General features: G+C 40.6%; 1 protein-coding gene across 4 annotated transcripts in view; it reads left to right on the forward strand.

The window, feature by feature from the left end:
- The window catches only part of hs3st5 (heparan sulfate-glucosamine 3-sulfotransferase 5), a 266,197-nt gene that overhangs the window by 214,953 nt on the left and 28,724 nt on the right, over nucleotides 1-22,520 (forward strand). For 2 of the 4 annotated variants that reach the window (XM_033021140.1, XM_033021141.1), the window contains exon 2: nucleotides 7,638-7,764. The exons of the other annotated variants lie outside the window; for them this stretch is intronic. The gene's annotated coding sequence lies outside the window, so the exon portion shown is untranslated. The remainder of the gene's footprint in view (nucleotides 1-7,637; nucleotides 7,765-22,520) is intronic. 4 annotated transcript variants of the gene reach the window in all.

Here is a 22,520-nt window from a genome sequence, read left to right on the forward strand (position 1 = left end):
TGCTACATTACAGCATCAGAGACCCGGGTTCAATCCTGACCACGGGTGCTATATGTACAAAGTTTGTATGTTCTCTGTGTGACCGCGTGGGTTTTCTCTGGGTGCTCCAGTTTCCACCCACATTCCAAAGATGTGCAGATTTGTAGGTTAATTGGCACCTGTAAATTGCTCCTAGAGTGTAGGATGGGAAACTGGGATAGCATAGGACTAGTGTGCAGGTGATTGCTGGTCAGCAAGGACTTGGTGGGCCAAAGGGCCTGTTTCCACGCTGTATCTCTAAAACTAAAAAACTAAAAAAATTCATGAGGTCGAGTTTCCTAGTTCTTTTGTAGCCTTGCACTCTGCCTACTTAATTTTTCCAAGAGCTTTACTGCACCAAGCACTCTGCTTTTAAAATTTAAAACGTGCACAATGCTCTTTCTAGATTGCTTGCATGGGGGAGGGGAGACAGAAGAATCAATCTGGAGTCATGCTCCAGGTACCCATTTCAAACAGCATTATTCATTTACTAACATTTAATAGAATGCAAGATACACTACCAACCTTAACAAGGTGTGAACTTCCCTCTAATTTAATGCAGTTTAATCATTATTGATTGCAGTACATATTTATTCACCAAAATGTATCAGTGGCAGATGTAATGGGATGCATAATGCTGTGATTAATCCCTTCAATCACTAAACTGTCAAACTTGTCATTGTCCATTTTATAAAGATAAAATAATGTTTAAAATAATTAAAGGTACCAAGTCATCCTGTGATAAAAAATAAAGTATGACGAGTTGTCTTCAGAAAAATGTGATAACAATGTACAATATAGATTAATATTATTTGTCAATGTAATTGTATTCCTGCTAAATACCAAATGCTGAATCCATGTGCAGCTGATTGCAAACCGAGGCCTGGAATTATTCATCCCTTACTGCCTCGAGAGAAGTGTAAACTGGGTATAAAATGAAAACATAGAAAACCTAGCCTACGGAAAAAAATGGAAAATACTGGAAACAAACTGCAGAACAGCCAAAGTGAAATGGGGTTAACGTTTCAGGTCAAAGGCCCTTCATCAGAACTGACTTTGTGTTTTCATTTCTGATTTCCAGCATCTACAGCTTTTCATTCTCAGTTATTGAATTTTGTCATCACTAGGTTACATGGATTTTCACATATAGTCAACGTCCGATCATTAAAACCTTCACCTGAGCAGATTTCTATACACAGAACTGTTCATACCCCAAACTTGCAAATGTATTTTTCCAAATGTTCAGGGGTCCCTCAACACTGAATTCACAAATTGAGGCACCAGTGGACTCCTGGAATGCATGAGTAACCAGACAGGAACATTTGAGGCCCCAAACTGGCCATCTTAAAATGGAATTTTAAAGGTAATTTACTGAATAAAAAAGGATTGATTATTTTAAAGTCAAGTCTCTGCTTATGAGACCATGTAATGGTGCAGCACATGCAGAGGCTACTGTTAATAATAATAATAATAAATTTTATTTATGGGCGCCTTTCAAGAGTCTCAAGGACACCTTACAAAAATTTAGCAGGTAGAGGAAAAACATGTAAGGGGAATGAAATAAATAGTAGAGACATGACTAGTACACAAAATAAAGACAGAATACAATTCAAAACACAATATGAGACAATTAATGCACAGATGAAAAGGGAGGGGGACGTGGGGCTAAGGATAGGCAGAGGTGAAGAGATGGGTCTTGAGGCGGGACTGGAAGATGGTGAGGGACACGGAATTGCGGATCAGTTGTGGGAGGGAGTTCCAGAGCCTGGGAGCTGCCCTGGAGAAGGCTCTGTCCCCAAAACTGCGGAGGTTGGACTTGTGGATGGAGAGGAGACCGGCTGATGTGGATCTGAGGGACCGTGAGGGTTGGTAGGGGGAGAGGAGGTCAGTGAGATATGGGGGGGCCAGATGGTGGAGGGCTTTGTAGGTGAGGATCAGGATTTTGTAGGTGATCCAGTGGGAGATGGGAAGCCAGTGAAATTGTTTGAGGACTGGAGTGATGCGATGCCAGGATTTGGTGTGGGTGATGAGTCGGGCGGCTGCGTTCTGGACCAGTTGGAGTCGGTTGATGTAGGTGGAGCTGATGCCAAGGAGAAGTGAGTTGCAATAGTCCAGTCGGGAGGAGATGAAGGCATGGATGAGTCTTTCAGCAGCGGGAGGTGTAAGAGAGGGTCTGAGTTTGGCGATGTTGCGGAGATGAAAGAAGGAGGTTTTAATGACATGGCGGATGTGAGGCTCAAGGGAGAGGGTGGAATCAAAGATCACGCCAAGGTTGCGGGCCTTGGGAGATGGGGAGACAGTGGTGCCGTCGATGGTGAGAGTGGGGTTATTGATTTTGCTGAGCGTGGCTTTGGAGCCTATGAGGAGGAATTCTGTCTTATCGCTGTTGAGTTTGAGGAAGTTATGATGCATCCAGGTTTTTATAGCTGACAAACAGGAGTTGATATGGGTAACTGAAGTTCCGTTTGTTTTGCACCATTGTAATGAACCACGTTTACACCATCTGAAAGGTCAAACGTTCCTTCCTCATGAAGGATGCTCAGAATTGGGCACAAATGCATGGCTGTGAACTAATTAGTGAATTACAAATAGTTAGTACGTCTTCTTTGTTTTAAATATTACTCTTGTTCTTTGCAAATAAATATCCTGGCCCTTACTGAAGGAATAAAAACAGAAAATGTTAGAAATATGCCGTATCTGATAAAGAGAAGCAGTTAATTGGTATTGTTCAAAAGTTCATAACTTCATAAGTTATAGCAGAAATGGGCCATTCAGCCCATCAAGTCTACCCCGCCATTCAATTATGACTGATTATCTTTCCCTCTCAACCTCATTCTCCTGCCTTCTCGTCATAACCCCTGATACCCATACTAATCAAGAATCTATCTATCTCTGCCTTAAAACTATCCATTGATATGGCCTACACAGATTCACCATCCTCTGACTAAAGAAATTCCTCATCATCTCCTTTCTAAAGGCATGTCCTTTATTGGGATTGGCACTGGTTTATTATCATGTGTACCGCGATGCAGTGAAAAACTTCAGCTGGAAGGGCTGCAGGGCCCCCTGAGGGAGGTGGTACAGGAATAGATATTACATCTCCTGTGGTTTTTAGTTTAGTTTTAGTTTTAACTTTGGAAATAGAGCACACAAACAGGCCCTTCGGCCCACCGAGTCCGCTCCAAATTGCAATCCCATACTACACAAGCCTAAACACACTAGGGACAATTTACACATACCAAGTATACAAATCCAAGCCAATTAAAACCTGTATGTCTTTGAAATATTCCTTATTTCATTCATCCTTTCCAACCTGCACTTAATTCCAGGAAACACTGATTTCTCACCTGTAGCAAATGGAAGTAAGAAAGAAAGAGTCACGTGACAGCAACCTTTAGATTGTGATGTATAAAAACTCCAGGACTCGCTGTCCGTAATGCAGAGCCTGGGCTGATATTGGTGCTGGCATTACAGCCACATATCTAGACTATTAACTCACTATTGAATGAAGTGCTTTATTTAAATTTGTTGCTTTATATCAATTTAGTAATCCCTTGGATATGAGTCTCGCAACATATTTAGCAGCACCACAATGCATTATAACTGATGCGAATTATAATTCATTTAGGACTTGAAAGTCTGCTAAGTTACATTTAGTTCCTGGGCTTAGTTGTTTTCCACATGCAATTCATTTCCTAGCAACATTATTTAAATCATTCTTATAATGCATAGTGAAATATTTATCAGCTTACTAGACTAAGTGGGACCCGTTGGGTCCCAGCATCACACAGGAGGGCTGGTCATCCAACGCAATATTCCACCTTTTCCGGGGGGGGGGCGCTTTCTGGAGCGCTAGTACGGGTGTTGTGGGTTGAAGGGACTGGTTTCCAGAGGGCTAGTATGCAAATTGTGCGCCAAATGGATTCTTGGGCTGGCGTCTCAGTCAATCAAGCCTGTTGTGCTGGCAACTCACTCACTCACGGCTGGTGGGCTGGTAGTTGACTCAAGGCTAATCCTTGAAATTCTAATTCAAGCAGGGTATAAGGCCACCAAATACAAGTGCAGTTTCTTACCACTTCTAGCAGGGTGCAAGGCCACCAAATTCAAGTGCAGTTTCTTACCACTTCTAGCAGGGTGCAAGGCCACCAAATTCAAGTGCAGTTTCTTATCACTTCTAGCAGGGTGCAATGCCACCAAATTCAAGTGCAGTTTCATACCATTTGAAGTAGGGTGCAAAGCCACTAAAGACAGCGAGTCGTGACCTCTCCCTCCTCCATCTTGCAGAGACAGAGCCCCACCCACATTTCCGGGTTTTATATCCCCTCCCCTCCCCCCTTCCCCCCCACCGGAAAAGGTGCGGCTTTCATGGAGTGATTGACAGGAGAGAGATTCTCAACATTTAAAAAAAAACTAATAACACTTTTATTTTTCATTGATGGGAACAATTCGCTGCATCTGCTCAGCGGATGGGGACTGAGTAAGATGGCCAAAAATCACAGCCGTAAATGGTAGCGTTTTATCTAAAATCAATATACAGTGCAAACAGGAAGTAAGTGCATTTACTGTAGTGCCTTTTAACTTCAAGCCAAAGCACCCAAGCCACCATTTGCAGTAAGTAATGCCTTACAACTTCATGCTACAATTTGCAGTAAGTGGTGCCTTTCAACTTCAAGCCAATGCACCCACGCCACCATTTGCAGTAAGTAATGCCTTTTAACTCAAGCCATTGCACCCAAGCCACCATTTGCAGTAAGTAGTGCCTTTCAACTTCAAGCCACACCCAAGCCATCATTTGCAGGAAGTAGTGCCTTTCAACTTCAAGCCAAAGCAACCAATGCACCATTTGCAGTAAGTAGTGCCTTTCAACTTCATGCCACCATTTGCAATAAGTGGTGTATTTCAACTTCAAGCCACACCCAAGCCACCATTTGCAGTAAGTAGTGCCTTTCAACTTCAAGCCAAAGCACCCAAGCCACCATTTGCAGTAATAGTGCCTTTCAACTTCAAGCCACCATTTGCAGGAAGTAGTGCGCTAGTATGGACGATTTTAGAACCAATAGATATTTTTTTTGCAAGCTTTAGAACCAATAGAGACACTTTTTGCAAGCTTTAGAACCAATAGACATTTTTTGCAAGCTTTAAACCAATAGACACTTTTTGCAAGCGTTAGAAGCAATAGAGACACTTTTTGCAAGCTTTAGAAGCAATAGAGACACTTTCTGCAAGCTTTAGAAGCAATAGAGACACTTTTTGCAAGCTTTAGAACCAATAGACATTTTTTGCAAGCTTTAGAACCAATAGACATTTTTTGCTAGCTTTAGAACCAATAGACATTTTTTTTGAAAGCTTTAGAACCAATAGACATTTTTTCTGCAAGCTTTAGAACCAATAGACATATTTTTGCAAGCTTTAGAACCAATAGACATATTTTTGCAAGCTTTAGAACCAATAGACATATTTTTGCAAGCTTTAGAACCAATAGACATATTTTTGCAAGCTTTAGAACCAATAGATAGCAATGTTACAAAATTTTGAGATTTTAAAAATCAAGTCTGCAATTGATCCCATCAGATAAAGCATAAAAATAAGTTTAATTTGACACCTAATTCACTTTCATATCTCAAGTATTTAAAAAGGTATGGCCATTTTCATACTCGGAAATTAGCATCTTGTTCCCTATTGATTTTCTATGGAGATAACAAAAAAGCTGTGATCGTGGACAGTCAAAAGCCCATAACTTTCTTAAAAATTAAGGGAACTGAATGAAATTTTCAGTTATCATAGATTGAAGCATGCTGAAACAAATATAAAATAATCTTACTTGGATGACCTGAAATTAAAGCATATAATTAGTTAGTTACCCAATTGTAGCTAATTCCAAACTTCAATTACTAGATCTAAACATCTATCTATTTCTTAATAAATGATTAACATTTTTAAATAGCCTGTGTCCAAATAATATTCACAAATAATTCACAATAAAACATGATTTTTAAATCTCATTTACATTAATTTATAGGCCAAATGGAAGGAATTTAGTGTTTAATTGCTGTAAATTAAAGTCCATTTAAATCGGCTTTCTAGTGGAATCCTGTGAACGCGCTGGTTTAGAACGTTCACATTGCGGTGGATTTGTGCCCTTAAATGCCCAGAAAAATACTGCGGGATATAATGGGCCCAAAATGAGCTACTCGCAACTTTAAACTTTGTATAAAGGGATCTTAAGAAGCTCTTTTTAACGTAAAAATATACAGCCTACCTTCCGTTTTCCCCTGTATGAGATCTGGCCCGTTGTCGGCGGTCGGGGGTTTAGAGGTTAATTTTTAAACTACTATAACAAGTAAGGAAAGCCCTTAAAACTAATAATAGCTCAAGCGAGGGAATCTTCCAGTGATTTTTCGTTAATAATCAACTAGGCTGAAAAACCGCGATTTGAACAGCCTAGGGAAAATCGCGTTTTAAACCCGCCCCCCTCTAAACGGCGCCAAAGTCGCGCACACGGGCTGGGACAGATTTTCAGCGACGCTTCAGGTAGGCTTTGCAACATACCTACAATAGACATTTTTTTGCAAGCTTTAGAACCAATAGACATTTTTTGCAAGCTTTAGAACCAATAGACATTGTTTTGCAAGCTTTAGAACCAATAGACATTTTTTGCAAGCTTTAGAACCAACAGAGACACTTTTTGCAAGCTTTAGAACCAATAGACACATTCTGCAAGCATTTTAGAACCACTAAGGGCACTTACATTTGAGTAGACATGTGTTCAGTGTTATTCACAGCTCAGAGAAACGTGACCCTCTGCCTTCCTCCATCTTGAAGAGACTGTGTGGCACACCACTTCCTGGTTTTATAGTCACTCCCCCCCTGCTGCCAGCGGGGGCAGCAGAGAGAATGGGGAATTTTGTAAAAACATTAATATCTCTGTCATTTATAATCCACGGGAAAAATCCTCGGCGCACATGCGCCGGAGGCGGGCTCTGAGCGAGGTGGCCAAAAATGACGGCCATAGGTGGCGGCGTTCCCTCGGAAATCGCAGCAAAGATGGCCAAAACCGGTCAAGAACAGACTTTTAGTAATATAGATAATTATGTCATGTAAGAAATTGAATGTGCAGGGAATGGAGGGAAACAGGTTAAGGGGAGGTACATAAGTGATGGTCTTGGCATCGCGTTCAGCACAAACATTATGGGCCGATGGGCCTGTTTTTGTGCAGCACTGTTCTATGTTCTGTTTTCTATGAACAATAAAAAGTTAAATGTAGCATTTCTGGACCATATAATTATTTAGTATTTGAATCAATGAATATAAACCGATGATAAATATAATAAAATTATGATCAAGCCAATCATTTTTATTTTTTGTTGCCGAAGTAATTAAAGCCAATAGTCCACCAAAAACTGCATCTATTGTGAGGTCATTCATATCTAATTAGCTTACTCCTGCATTTTAGCTCTTGATTTGTATCCAGCTTGTATAAATGTGATCAAGTGCTTCAAATGTCATTTGCTAATTCCTTTTATAATATATTCAGTTATATCCCAACCTGATCCACCTTCAGTTAGATTTACTGCTGAATCAGTTTCCTGCCTCTGATCCCTTGCCTTCTGCTCTTACAGTGATTGAAAACCCTGGTCCTCTTTTATGGTTTGAGAGGCAGAGGCGCACAAGTCATTTCATTAACACAGCAAAGGAGACTACTGATTTTATACTTGCTATTCTTAAAGCGACATTTCATCTTAAAAGGTATGTTATACCGGTTGTAGCATCTAACAAGCTTTAGTATGAAATGCAAGTCACATGAAATTTTACCAAATACATAATTCCCTGAATATAATGTCATGGGTAGAAAGGGTGGTGAAGAAGACTTTTAGCACATAGGCCTTCATCAATCAGGAATTTGAGTAGATAAATAGAAACAAAGAACTGCAGGTGCTGGTTTATACCAAAGATAGATAGGAAGTGCTAGAATAACTCAGTGGGTCAGGCAACATCTCTGGAGAAAAAGGATGGGTGACATTTCGGGTCGGGACCCTTCTTTACTTGGGACATTATGTTGCAGTTGAAGACATTGCTGAGACCACATTTGAAGTATTGTGTTCAGTTTTTGATACCCTGTTGTAGGAAAGATACCATTATGCTGAAAACAGTGCAAAGAAGATTTACAAGGCTGTGGCCAGGACAAGGCCCAAGAGAAAGAGAGAGATCTGGTAGACTAAGACATTCTACCTTGCAGAACAAGAGGCTGACAAATGATCTTATAGTGGGAAATGAAATCAAGAGGGTAATAGATAGGGTGAATGCACAGAGACATTTCCCAAGGTAGGGGTATCGAGAACTAAACGTCATAGGTTTAAAGTGAGGGGAAAGATTTAATGGGAACCGAAGAGGAAACATTTTTCATACAGAGGATGTATATGGAATAAGCTGTCAGCAGGCGCAGTTGAGGCAGTTAAAATAACTAGTTTGAATATAAGAGGAAAGTATACAATTATTTTCCTATTACATTCAAACTAGTTATTGTAACTGCCTCAACTACTTCCGCTGACAGCTTATTCCATATACACATCATCCTCTTAACAAAGGGGTCTTCGGGTCCAAGTTCATAGCTCCGTGAAAATGGCAGCACAAGTGGATGGAGTGGTAAAGAAGGCAAGTGGTACGTTTGCCTTCATCAGTTGGGGCATTGAGTAGAAAACTCAGGAGGTTATGTTGCGTCTTTATAGGACTTTGGTTAGGCCACATTTGGAGTACACCATGCAGTTCCGGTCACCTCATCACAGGAAGGATGTGGAGGCTTTGGAGAGGGTGCAGAAGGGTTTTACCAGAATGCTATATGGGTTATAGGGTATTATCTATCAGGAGAGGTCAGGAAAACTTTGATTGATTTCTCTAGAATGCAGAGCTTGAGGGGAAACCTGATAGAAGTACCATATAAAATTATGAGAAGCATAATTAAGAGAGTTCAAAGAATATGTGTGGGGAAATTTTTTTTCTCTACACAGAATAGGTGCTTGGAACGCGTTGCCAGGGGTGGTAGTGGAGGTAGATATGATATGAGCATTTAGGGGGCTTTTAGATAGGCACATTGATATGCAGGGAATGCCTGGATGTGGATCATGTGTAGGCAGATGAGATCAATTTATCTAGGCATCATGTTCGGCACAAACATTGTGGGCCGAAGGGCCCGTTTCTGTGCTGTACTGTTCCATGTTCTAAAGATCTGTCAGCATTGATCTTTTTTTCCAAATAGGGAAGCCAAATCTGCCTGCATACACTGTAGGCAGGATACAGTCCCCTTTGTCTTATATTTCCCTAATCTTGCAGCTGCAGGTTGGTCAGCAGACTACTCCTGATCCTAAGGCTCCTGTACATGCCCAATTTGCCCCCCATCTGGGTCCCAATGTATTACTGAAACACTCATCTTCAAGTATTGGTAGGGCCCAGCAAACTGTAGGAAGCTAGTTCCAGGAGCAAAAATATAAGAATAACATTACTAAAAATCACCACAATACGAAATCTTATATTTATGTGAGTGAAAATGTTCTGTTACTTTGCTTTATAAAGGACCTACAAAATGTGAGATGCTGGTACATAAATCCTCTTGCAATAAAGGCCAGCGTATCATTTCCCTACCTAATTGTTTGCCCGACATGCATGTTAAATTTCAATCTCTCACCATTTAAAACCACTCTCTTTTCCCTTTGTCACAATGTGGCGAAATGGTAGAGTTGCTGCCTTACAGCGCCAGAGACCCGGTTTTGACACTGCATGTTGTTTTTTGTTAGTTCTCCCCGTGACTGCGTGGGTTTTCCCCGGGTGCTCTGGTTTTCTCCCACATCTCCAAGACATACAGGTTTGTAGGTTAATTGGCATCAGTAAAGATTGTAAATTGTCCCTAGTGTGTAGGATAGTGTTAGTGTGTGGGGTTCGCTGGTCAGCGCGGACTCGGTGGGTCTTAGGATCTGTTTCCGCGCTGTATCTTTAAACTAAACTAAACTAAACTAAACTAAACTGACAATGCTACCCAGCTTTGCATTATTAGAAAAGGTAGACATATTATGCATGATTCACTCATTGATACAAATTGTAGACATTTGGGGCCCCAACCCTTGCAGCCTACTTCACACATGTTATTCCTCTCTATATTATGTCAATAACCAATGTTCAATCCACAACAGGATCTTACCTCTACCCTTACGTGATCTAATTTTGTTTAATGCTTTAAGTTTGGTACCTAATTGAAAGTCTACTGAAAGTCAAAATAAACCACATCCACTGAATTCCACTTATCTATTCTGCTAGTTACAACCTCAAAACACAGATTTGTCAAATATGATTTCACTTGCATTAATAAATGTTGACTCCGCCAGATCCTATTTTTATTTTCTAAGTACTTTGCATCGATTTCATTAATAATAGATTCTAGATTTTTTTTCAACTACTGATGACAGCCTAATTGATCTGCAGTTCCCTTTTTAACCTCCCAACTTTCTTAAATAGTAAGGTTTCAAAGCAGTTCATTGTAAAATGTAAATTAAATGCAATTTGCTGTGGTTGTAAAATTGGGAACAGAGTGACCCATGTAAAATTGTCACCGAGGGTGCAGATTTAAATATAACAGTAACATTTCTTAATGTGAAACGTGAAAAACTGCAAAGGCTGGAAATTGGATATAAAAACAGAAAATGCACGGCAGGTCAGGCAGAACCTGTGGTAAGAAAACATTTTGGGTCAATGTACTTTCATCAGAATAAAAGATTGCCATTCTTTCTGAATGACAGAAATGACACAATTTTGTCTGAAGCGTTAACTCTACAGGTTGACAGATTCTTGATTAGTAAGGGTCTCAGGGGTTATGGGCAAGAGAATGGGGTTAGGAGGGAGAGATAGATCAGCCATGATTAAATGGCGGAGTAGACTTGATGGGCTGAATGGCCTGTTTCTGCTCCTATAATTTATGAATCCATGAACTCTGTCACTTTTTCCAAGCTGGTTCCTGACCTGCATTTCTTCATGCAATATCTTCATGCAAAATAATCTGGACAGATACCATGACATTTTTAGAGCTGGGGGACCAGGTTTATGGGGAGTGACTATAGCAATTACTTTAGTATAGTTGACACAAATACACTACGGCTGAACATTCTTCTTTCTATGGTTTTATGTAACTTAGCTTGGCTGAGAGATCACATCCCACAAATGACAAAGCTTGGAGCGCATAGCTTTAAAATGAGAGGGCAACATTTATAGGGAATGTGTGGGGCAGGTCTTTTACAGATAGAATTGTGGGTGCCTGAAAGGTGTTGGTGGAGGCAGATACGATAGTGGCGGGGATATGCAGGGAATGGAGGGATATAGATCATGCACAAGCAGAATGGATTCATTTAATTTGGCATCGTGTTTGGCATGGATATTGTGGACCAAATGGCCTGTTCCTGTCATGTACTATTCTACGTTCTATGATCCTGCAATTATTGTCCATCAGGAATTGAAATCTAATAAACAGTTGGCACGCTGACACTTTCATTCTTCACCGAGTCTTGCTACCTTTTGTCTTAAACGTGTTAGAAAAGAAGGTTAACAACATGACAAACTCTTTCACAGTGTTTTCAAGTCGAACTGCGTGGAATAATATGGACAGACACTTCGTCTGTGGAGGAGGCATATCTTTTAGACTCCTTAAGTAATTTTAGTGATTGTCTTCCTTTCACATTATAGTAATTTACATGCTGTGAAATAAAAGAATGTTGGCCCACATTCCCCAAGGAATCACCTCACGGTTCTGTTCCATTCCCCACACACATTAAGCTGTCAAGCACAGAGACAGTAAGCTTGTCTGTCATTAATGTCAAGATATCTTTCCTTTTATCAAATACAAATAATTTCAACCATGGCAATCAACTGGATAAGAAGCATTACATGGTAGGTTTTTAACAAAACTTATAAAGCATCATCGGTGTTTCACAATTAACCTTAACGCAAACTATTGTAGTGTGCAGATCGTACCTGCAATTATTTCTTCAGTTCTCAAAATCATAAATAAATAGAACTTCTTAATTGTTTCTTGTGCGGATTAATATTTTAAAATATCAATGTGGATGACACTGCCGGTTTCCCAGAATTTATTTTATTTTAATTTTGTTTAGTTTAGTTTAGTTTAGCATAATAATACGACACAGAATCAGGACCTTGGCCCACCAAGTCCACACTGACCATCAATCACCAGTTCACACTAGTTCTATGCTTTCACACTTTCTCATCCACTACCACATGGTGCCAATTTTTACATAGGCCAATTAACATATGTTGACATCGGAGAAAACGGAGCGCCAAGAAGAAATCCATGTGGTCAGATGGGAGAACGTGCAAACGCCACACAGACAGCGCCCGAGGTCAGGTACGAACCGGGGTCTCTGGCGTTGAGTGGCAGCAGCTCTACCAGCTGTGCCACTGTGCTGAGCCATTGTGCCAATATGAAGTGATTTAAGATTGAGAGACATTCACTTGCATGTGAGCGTGTGACCTTGCACGTGATTTCGCATGCGCAGGTGTGAGTGAGTGTGCGCGTGTGTGTGTGTGCATGCTGCAGGTCTGTGTGTGTGCCTGTTACTCCAGTGGCATACTTACTCATAATGTAATGTCAAAAACTCTGTAATTTTTACTTCAAATGTGGTTAGTGCGACATTGTTGAATTATGGATGAAATTTGCATTCAAATTGCTACTGAATAATTTTATTCTTTATGAAGGAGAACAAAAAAGATGAATGTCAGAATAAAACAAAAGATAACGATCTTATTGGGTATTTCCCTATCACTGAAAATGAAAAATAGATGAACAAGCTGAAGGGACGAACTTTATCAAAAAGAAAGTGGGTTGTTTTATAATCCATGAAAATATCTTTGAAAAAGGATTTTGTTTAAACTTATTTATCCTATAGTTTCTGCAGCAGAGAAGCTATAATCAAATGATGGTTTTAATTTAATTTAAATTAAAACTCGGAAGCCTCAGTCATGGTATTATGCAATTAACTCGATTTATAGTAATAATCTGAGATCTACCTTTAGAAGAGTCACTTTTTCAGTTTTCAATTCAAGGCTGTCAAAGTTTATTTTTAAATTCAAGCAAAAGACTAAAGGGATTGGAGTCAAGGCCAGACATACCAATGCAAATACAAAGAAGCAAAGAATCCACAGTCTTGATTGATTGATTGATTGATTGATTGATTGATTGATTGATTGATTGATTGATAAAACATTATTCATCCCCAGAGGGAAATTGGTCAGCCGACAGGCACAACACACAAGGTACACAAAAACTTGAAATTAAAAGTGAAAACAAAAAGGAAAAGACAAGCGACTGTTAGCTGGCTGCCATGTGCATAGCACCTTCACCCGTAATAAATGAACAAACAAACAAACGCAGACTTATCCCCTGGGCAGAGGATTGTAAACGAGTGTCCCCCACAATGGGCCCCTCTTTGTTCTCCTACCGTCCCTCACAACAGTCCCCCATGCCGGGTCCCCATTATCTTCCCCTCCCCCACATGCTCATCGACCGCGAGGCCCCCATTGCTGCCGAGGCCCACATTGCCTCTGAGGTCCACGCTGCCGCCGAGGCCCGCGCCACCGCCACCGGATTCCCACTGCCGCTGAGGCACCCACTGCCGTCGCTGAGTCTCCCGCTGCCACCGCCGAGGCTCCCATCACCGCCACTGCTGAGGCTCCTTCGGCCCAGACAGGCCTCGCCGCCTGGCTTCACCACAGTCCCTTGGGAGGCCTGCGGGGTGAGTCGGGCCTACCAGGTGCGTTCTGGTCTTCGGTCGTCGTTCTGGTCGTCGGCTGTGCAGTTGTTCGGCAGGTGGATCAAGCCCGCCCGGCTCCCGGGATACTCCCGCCTTCCCGGAACAGCTGGAGCAATTTTCAGGGTAGCATTGTAAAGCCTTATTCAGATAAAATCTTATCTTGGTTGACAGAACAAGTGAGGAACACATTTTTTTTAATTTCAGTTTTGTTACAGCTTACTTTATTAATTAGCAACAATATAAACAAACTATATAAACTTCATAGAAATTCTGAATGAATCACATCATGAAGAAATGCTTTCAAATTTCGAATTCCCACATAGAACTGTTAATAAAATGTATTTAAAACATGAATGGCAAATCCCCTTTGCAGAGTGGCTGAGTGGCAGGCAAATGTGTTCATTAAAAGTGAATTGCCACCATAATACACAGCTGATGAAAATGCACATGTTTCTTTTAACACAATGGTTTCACACCATAAATGATTAACATTCAATGCTGAAATCTCAGCAAGGCAAAGTCGTAATTCTTAAAGGAGGCTCTTTGGTGCAAGGGTAATGTACCAAGAGTTGTAAGATTAGAAGTATTAACCTGAAGTAAGTGGTGGTCAATTCATATGTTTTGTAAATTAATGTTGGTGTCCGTTAGTTCTCATTTTCATCCATCTCACAACAGCAGACATGCTAACATGATGTAGGACTGGGAGTTCAAGTTCTTCACAATAAACTCATTAATTAATATTCAGCTCCACAGCTGCTCCAAGGCTACCATTTAAAGGATTTTTGAAAGAACACTTCCCTTCCTTTCTTATTTTTTCAACAATTTCTCTCTCTTCCTTTGTTGAACAGACTGACACATTCCACATATATCAGCTTGCCCTTAACTACTCTCTCCCTTAGAATCAAGGTCACCTTGCTTTCATTCCATTTCTGTTGACTCTGAGGTGGCTGATAAGGCCAAGATTCAGGCATTCAGGAATCATTTCCCTCTGTTCATCTGGCACAATGGAACACGGAATACGGTAACATAGAAACATAGAAAATAGGTGCAGGAGTAGGCCATTCGGCCCTTCGAGCCTGCACCGCCATTCAATATGATCATGGCTGATCATACAACTCAGTATCCTGTACCTGCCTTCTCTAAATATCCCCCGATCCCTTTAGTTACAAGGGCCACTTCTAACTCCCTCTTAAATATAGCCAATGAACTGGCCTCAACTGCCTTATGTGGCAGAGAATTCCACAGATTTACCACTCTCTGTGTGAATGTTTTTTTTCTCATCTTGGTCCTAAAAGACTTCCCCCTTATCCTTAAACTGTGACCCCTTGTTCTGGACTTCCCCAACATCGGGAACAATCTTCCAGCATCTAGCCTGTCCAACCCCTTAAGAATTTTGTAAGTTTCTATAAGATCCCCCCTCAATCTTCTAAATTCTAGCGAGTACAAGCCGAGTCTATCCAGTCTTTCTTCATATGAAAGTCCTGCCATCCCAGAAATCAGTCTGGTGAACCTGCTCTGTACTCCCTCTATGGCAAGAATGTCTTTCCTCAGATTAGGAGACAAAAACTGTAGGCAATACTCCAGGTGTGGTCTCACCAAGGCCCTGTACTACTGCAATAGATCCTCCCTGGTCCTATACTCAAATCCTTTTGCTATGAATGCTAACATATCATTCGCTGTCTTCACTGCCTGCTGCACCTGCATGCCTGCTTTCAATGACTGTTGTACCATGACACCCAGGTCTCGTTGCATCTCCCCTTTTCCTAATCGGCCACCATTCAGATAATAGTCTACTTTCCTGTTCTTGCCACCAAAGTGGATAACCTCACATTTATCCACATTATACTGCATCTGCCATGCATTTGCCCACACCCAACCTATCCAAGTCACCTTGCAGCCTCCTAGCATCCTCCTCATAGCTAACACTGCCCCCCAGCTTCGTGTCATCCGCAAACTTGGAGATGTTGCATTCAATTCCCTCGTCCAAATCATTAATATATATTGTAAATAGCTGGAATCCCAGCACTGAGCCTTGCGGTACCCCACTAGTCACTGCCTGCCATTCTGAAAAGGACCAGTTTACTCCTACTCTTTGCTTCCTGTCTGCCAGCCAGTTCTCTATCTACATCAATACTGAACCCCCAATACCATGTGCTTTAAGTTTGCATACTAATCTCTTATGTGGGACCTTGTTGAAAGCCTTCTGAAAGTCCAGATATAACACATCCACTGGTTCTCCCTTATCCATTTTACTAGTTACATCCTCGAAAAACTCTATAAGATTTGTCAGACATGATTTACCTTTCATAAATCCATGCTGACTTTGTCCAATGATTTCACCACTTTCCAAATGTGCTGATCTCCCATCTTCAATAACTGACTCTAGCATTTTCCCCACTACCGATGTTAGACTAACTGGTCTGTAATTCCCCGTTTTCTCTCTCCCTCCCTTTTTAAAAAGTGGGGTTACATTAGCTACCCTCCAATCCTCAGGAACTACTCCAGAATCTAAAGAGTTTTGAAAAATTATCACTAATGCATCCACTATTTCTGGGGCTACTTCCTTAAGCACTCTGGGATGCAGCCTATCTGGCCCTGGGGATTTATCGGCCTTTAATCAATTCAATTTACCTAACACCACTTCCCGACTAACCTGGATTTCACTCAGTTTCTCCATCTCATTTGACCCCCAGTCCCCTGCTATTTGCGGCAGATTATATATGTCTTCCTTAGTGAAGACAGAACCAAAGTAATTATTCAATTTGTCTGCCATGTCCTTGTTCCCCATGATCAATTCACCTGTTTCTGACTGCAAGGGACCTACATTTGTTTTAACTAATCTTTTTCTCTTCACATATCTATAAATCTTTTGCAGTCAGATTTTATGTTCCCTGCCAGTTTTCATTCATAATCTATTTTCCCTTCCCTAATTAAGCCCTTTGTCCTCTTCTGCTGGACTCTGAATTTCTCCCGGTCGTCTGGTAGGCTGCTTTTTCTGGCTAATTTGTATGCTTCATCTTTTGTTTTGATACTATCCCTGATTTCCCTTGTTATCCATGGATGCACTACCTTCCCTGATTTATTCTTTTGCCAAACTGGGATGAACAATTGTTGTAGTTCATCCATGCGGTCTTTAAATGCCTTCCATTGCATATCCACCGTCAACCCTTTAAGAATCAATTGCCAGTCTATCTTGGCCAATTCACGTCTCATACCCTCAAAGTTACCTTTCTTTAAGTTCAGAACCCTTGTTTCTGAATTAACTATGTCACTCTCCATCCTAATGTAGAACTCAACCATATTATGGTCACTCTTGCCCAAGGGGCCACGCACAACAAGACTGCTAACTAACCCTTCCTCATTACTCAATACCCAGTCTAGAATAGCCTGCTCTCTCGTAGGTTCCTCTACATGTTGGTTTAGAAAACTATCCCGCGTACATTCCAAGAAATCCTCTTCCTCAGCACCCCTGCCAATTTGATTCACCCAATCTATATGTAGATTGAAGTCACCCATTATAACTGTTTTACCTTTGATGCACGCATTTCTAATTTCCTGTTTGATGCCATCCCCAACTCCACTACTACTGTTAGGTGGCCTGTACACAACTCCCACTAGCGTTTTCTGCCCCTTAGTGTTTCGCAGCTCTACCCATATCGATTCCACATCCTCCAAGCTAATGTCCTTCCTTTCTATTGCATTAATCTGCTCTCTAACCAGCAACGCTACCCCACCTCCTTTCCCTTTCTGTCTATCTCTCCTGAATATTGAATATCCCTGGATGTTCAGCTCCCAGCCTTGGTCACCCTGGAGCTATGTCTCCGTGATCCCAACTATATCATATTCATTAACAACTATCTGCACATTCAACTAATCCACCTTATTACGAATGCTCATTGCATTGAGACACAAAGCCTTCAGGCTTGTTTTTACAGCACTCTTACCCCTTATACAATTATGTTGAAAAGTGGCCCTTTTTGATTTTTGCCCTGGTTTTGTCTGCCTGCCACATTTACTTTTCACCTTGGTACCTGTTGCTTCTACCCTCTTTTTACACCCCTCTGTCTCTCTGCTCATGCTCCCATCCCCCTGCCACATTAGTTTAAATCCTCCCCGACAGCACTAGCAAACACTCCCCCAAGGACATTGGTTCCATTCCAGCCCAGGTGCAGACCGTTCTGTTTGTACTGGTCCCACCTCCCCCAGAACTGGTTCCAATGCCCTAGAAATTTGAATTAACTACTCTATATTGCGATCAACTGTGTGAAAGATCACAAGCAGATCTGACCTTAACACAGAGTGCTGAAGAAACTCAGCAGGTCAGGCAGCTTCTGGGGAAGGAATGGGCAGGCAACATTTCAGGTCCAGCACTGACCCGAACACTTAAAACAGAAGAAGGGTCCCGACCTAATTTCCAGTAATCTGTGTCTTGTTCAAGATTCCAGCATCTGCAGTTTCTTATGCCTCCAAGTCTGATCTTACTGTTGTCCAACAGTAACGCACGTTTCTCAGCAGAGCCCATTAAATAGTCTTGAGAAATGGAAAGCATGTATAGAGGCATAGAGTGATATAGCATGGAAATAGGCCACTTTGGCCCAACTTGCCCACACTGGCCAACATGTCCTAGCTACACTAGTCCCACCTGCCAGCATTTGGTCCATATCCGTCCAAACCTGTCATATCCATCTACCTGTCTAACTGTTTCTTAACAGTTCTTATTTGTATTTATTGTTTTACAAAACAGAAAATACTGGACACACTCGGTAAGTCAGATGTCATCAGCAGACTGAGAAATGTTTCAATAAAAGGCCTTTCAACAGAACTCCATCAGCTATTTAACTTGACTATATTTTTGTATCCTATTCAGGTTACGGAGCATTTATTTTGTTACGCAGAACATACAAAGGTTGTAGACCTCTCTGACACATTCAATATTATATTCACAGACAATCTTCAAATATATTCAAGCAATTTCATTTTAATAATCATATTTATGTGGTTGACTGGTGTAGCTCCACACACTCTCATTCATCGAAACAAAGCAATGCTTTAACAAAAACATCCAACTTCCCCACGATCTCCCACCAAAAGCTGCTAAGACTACATTCGGGTGATGATTTCAACCCTGAGGTTGATAACGTTTTGTTGACAATTAAGTGATGTTCAACCAAGACACAAAGGTGGAGTTAAGGTAAAAATCAGCATAAATTTCATGAAGGGTGGAAAAGGATCCAAGGGATAAATAGCTGCCCATTTTCTAATGTTCCTAAAATCTAAGATTGATGGAAACCATGCCAAACAATGAGTTTGCAAACAATCTAGCCCCGTTGAGACCAATATTACAAAGTAGAGGCCCTGCAATATGATCCCATAAACTGATGCCACTTCCTTATTTCTCTAAAATGGATAACTCCAGAATTACGTTGATGAGTTTGTGCTTGGGATTAGTTCAGCAAAAAACAATCAGTAAAATAATTAACAGCCACTTAGGCTTTTTTTTTTTTAATTTCTGCTTTTTTCAAGAATTAGCTTTATTTCTTCAATTCAAGTCAGTACAATTCTTTTCAAATTCAGCTTTGAGCTTCAAATGATGAAGGTTTGTCTCAAGGCCGAGCTGAATGTCAATCGTGAGAGAAGGAGCCAAAGCCTGTGCTGCTGAAATAATTTAGTGTGTAGGGTTATTAAACTTTATTCAGATAAATGTTTCAGTTTAATGGAAGACAAATTTGATTTGAACAGATTATTTTCAAGCAACTGCACAAAATATCGAAAGCCCCACACTCCAGAGACACATCGGTGCCAGTCCAAAGGGCAAAGTTAAGCTCAAGACAGCCAAATACAGTAAGAGCAGTTTTGATAAATAATGCATGCATTATTTCACTAAGAGGAAACCAAAGTAGGGGACTTATTTGAGAATTTGGTATTGGCTTGATGCAAAGACCATGATTGTTCCCATGTGAAAAGTGCATTGATCAATAATAATAAACTGTGCAGCTGAATAATTCATAGTTTTTCTGTACACTCAAAATAAATGGTTTTAAGAACAAGAGATGCAGCCAGAAACACAATATGTGAAAGTCATTAAAATGGACATCTACATAATATTCTAATATTTCAAAATTCATTATTACATTTCAGCTTTACTCTTTAAAAATATATTGGAATACAATTTGGAAAGCAATTTATTATCCATATGTATAGGGCTTTAAGGGCTGTACATATAGCCCTTAAAGCTCTATATACTCAGACCTATATCATATTTATATATGTGTGGACTATGTTTCTATGTTTCTATGTTTCTATGTGTGTGCGTGTGTATGCATTGTGTTAAATGAGCAACCTCACAGTGATTATTGTGGCATAAAATTAGACTTCCAATTTTTATTAACATAGACATAGAAACATAGAAAATAGGTGCAGGAGTAGGTCATTCGGCCCTTCGAGCCTGCACCGCCATTCAATATGATCATGGCTGATCATCCAACTCAGTATTCTGTACCTGCCTTCTCTCCATACCCCCTGATCCCTTTAGCCACAAGGGCCACATCTGACTCCCTCTTAAATATAGCCAATGAACTGGCCTCAACTACCTTCTGTGGCAGAGAGTTCCAGAGATTCACCACTCTCTGTGTGAAAAATGTTTTTCTCATCTTGGTCCTAAAATATTTCCCCTTTATCCTTAAACTGTGACCCCTTGTTCTGGAGCGTAAATAGCGTAAGTAATATTTTTACAATTTTAGACAATGTTTAGACAATTATTCTCTTCACTGAAAGATTAAATATCAGAATGCAAAACAGAATAGCATATTTTTCACCTTGTTAACTTTATTCTGAATCCTGAATTGTTATCAGACAGGGCGAAGGATTCAGAAAGCAGAAAGTAAAGTAGACATTAGCCAGATATAAATTGGTGAACATGTCTAAATAGATACATGTAGCACAGGAGGAATGGGCTAAACTGAGGGTGATGGATGCCAACCAGATAAAAAAGTTTGCTCTTTAGATACTGCTTGTGAAGTCCAAAGAAGAAAAAATAATTAGCTTCAGGGACTGCAAAATTATCAGCAAATTGAACATCAAACATCAGGTTGTGTTCACCGTTGTGTGCCTACTCCTGGGTATCAACATTTCTTTGCATTATAGAAAATAATTTAACTACCTTAGCCAATGAACTTAGTTGAATTATCTGTTAGAAGGAACAGCAGATGCTGTTTTAAACCGAAAGTAGACACAAAAAGCTTGAGTAACTCAGCCGGACAGGCAGCATCTCTGGAGAGAAGGAATGGGTAACGTTTCGGGTCGAGACCCTCTTCAGCTCATATGTTCCCCAATGCATTATTGTAGTACAATATTGTTAAATATGTGGCTCTCTTTATGATGATATTCTAGTATAGTACTTTGAACTTCTAAAGTGTTCATACTGTTTCACCTGTTACCAACAACATATTTTCATGCATTGGAATCATAAATTCATTGTTTAAATACAGCTCATTAAAAGGCCATACTGTCCATCGAATCCATGCCAGATCGTTATCAGTCCCATTTTCCCACTGCTTCCCATGGAAATAGTTTCTCCTCATTTCTATTCAATTCCTTTCTGATTAAATAAATGTATATTGAATGAAATAATACATGTGACAGCAAGGTATCATTCATTCATTTGAGATTGCCAGACTCTTAAAAGATATGGGGGACGTGAGAAAATATAAATGTCGGATACATAGAAGGGCTGAATTTTCACAAGATTATTAATTGACCCACAACTGTGTAACAGGTTGCATTTCCTGAAGAAGCAGCAAGAGACAGGGACCGGATTCAGCACTTAGAGTTATAGAGTGACACAGTGTGTCGGCCCAACTCGCCCACACTGGCCAACAATGTCCCAGCTACACTAGTTCCACATGCCTGCGCTTGGTCCATATCCCTCTAAACCTGTCCTATCCAAGTGATAATTGCTCTTTTCTAAGCTTCCACCCAGTCCAGTTTCAGTAAAAAACTTTGAATCAAGAACTTGAAACAACTAAATTTTATTTTACCAAAAGCACGCACAGTTCAACTGCTGTACCTTTTCCACCGCGGGTTTGATCCTCTTGTCTCATTGTTCAAGCACTCTAGGCCTCGCTCAGACAGAGACACTCCAGAAGTTCACGCAGTCTAAAGCGTTCTCCCAGAAGATCGACACAGAGCCTCGTGATCGCGGACTTTTATATGTCCCGGGACCTCGAGGGGCCGAACCACATGGGGTGGTTTCTTAACCCAATTACAGACATTGATTAACCCCATATATAACAGGCATTCCCCCAACTCAATGATACAACAGTTCAATACATTGTATTTAAAACGGACTTCAAGAGGAAGCCAACTAAGAAGCATTTACCCTGATTTACAGAAAACCCAGACAAGGCTCAACACCTCATCCAATCAACACTTGGCAAAGTCAAACTCTGCAACATTATTTACAACTATTTACAAGGTGTATGTCTGGTTTGCAGCCTTCCAATCCATTCTATGTATTTTGCACCAAATTGACAGGGATTGCAGATATTCCCATTCTTTGCTTGCAAATTGTATCTAAGCTCCAGACACTCTGGCACCTCTTTGCAGCTTGTCCCAGTTCTGCAGAGAGCAACTCCAAATTGACCAAATCTCGCAGCAAACCTGAAGCTTTACCCCATTTTGAAGTCCTAGCTGCTCCAA

This window comes from Amblyraja radiata, chromosome 5, assembly GCF_010909765.2.
Source record: "Amblyraja radiata isolate CabotCenter1 chromosome 5, sAmbRad1.1.pri, whole genome shotgun sequence".
Taxonomy (NCBI): Eukaryota; Metazoa; Chordata; class Chondrichthyes; order Rajiformes; family Rajidae; genus Amblyraja; species Amblyraja radiata.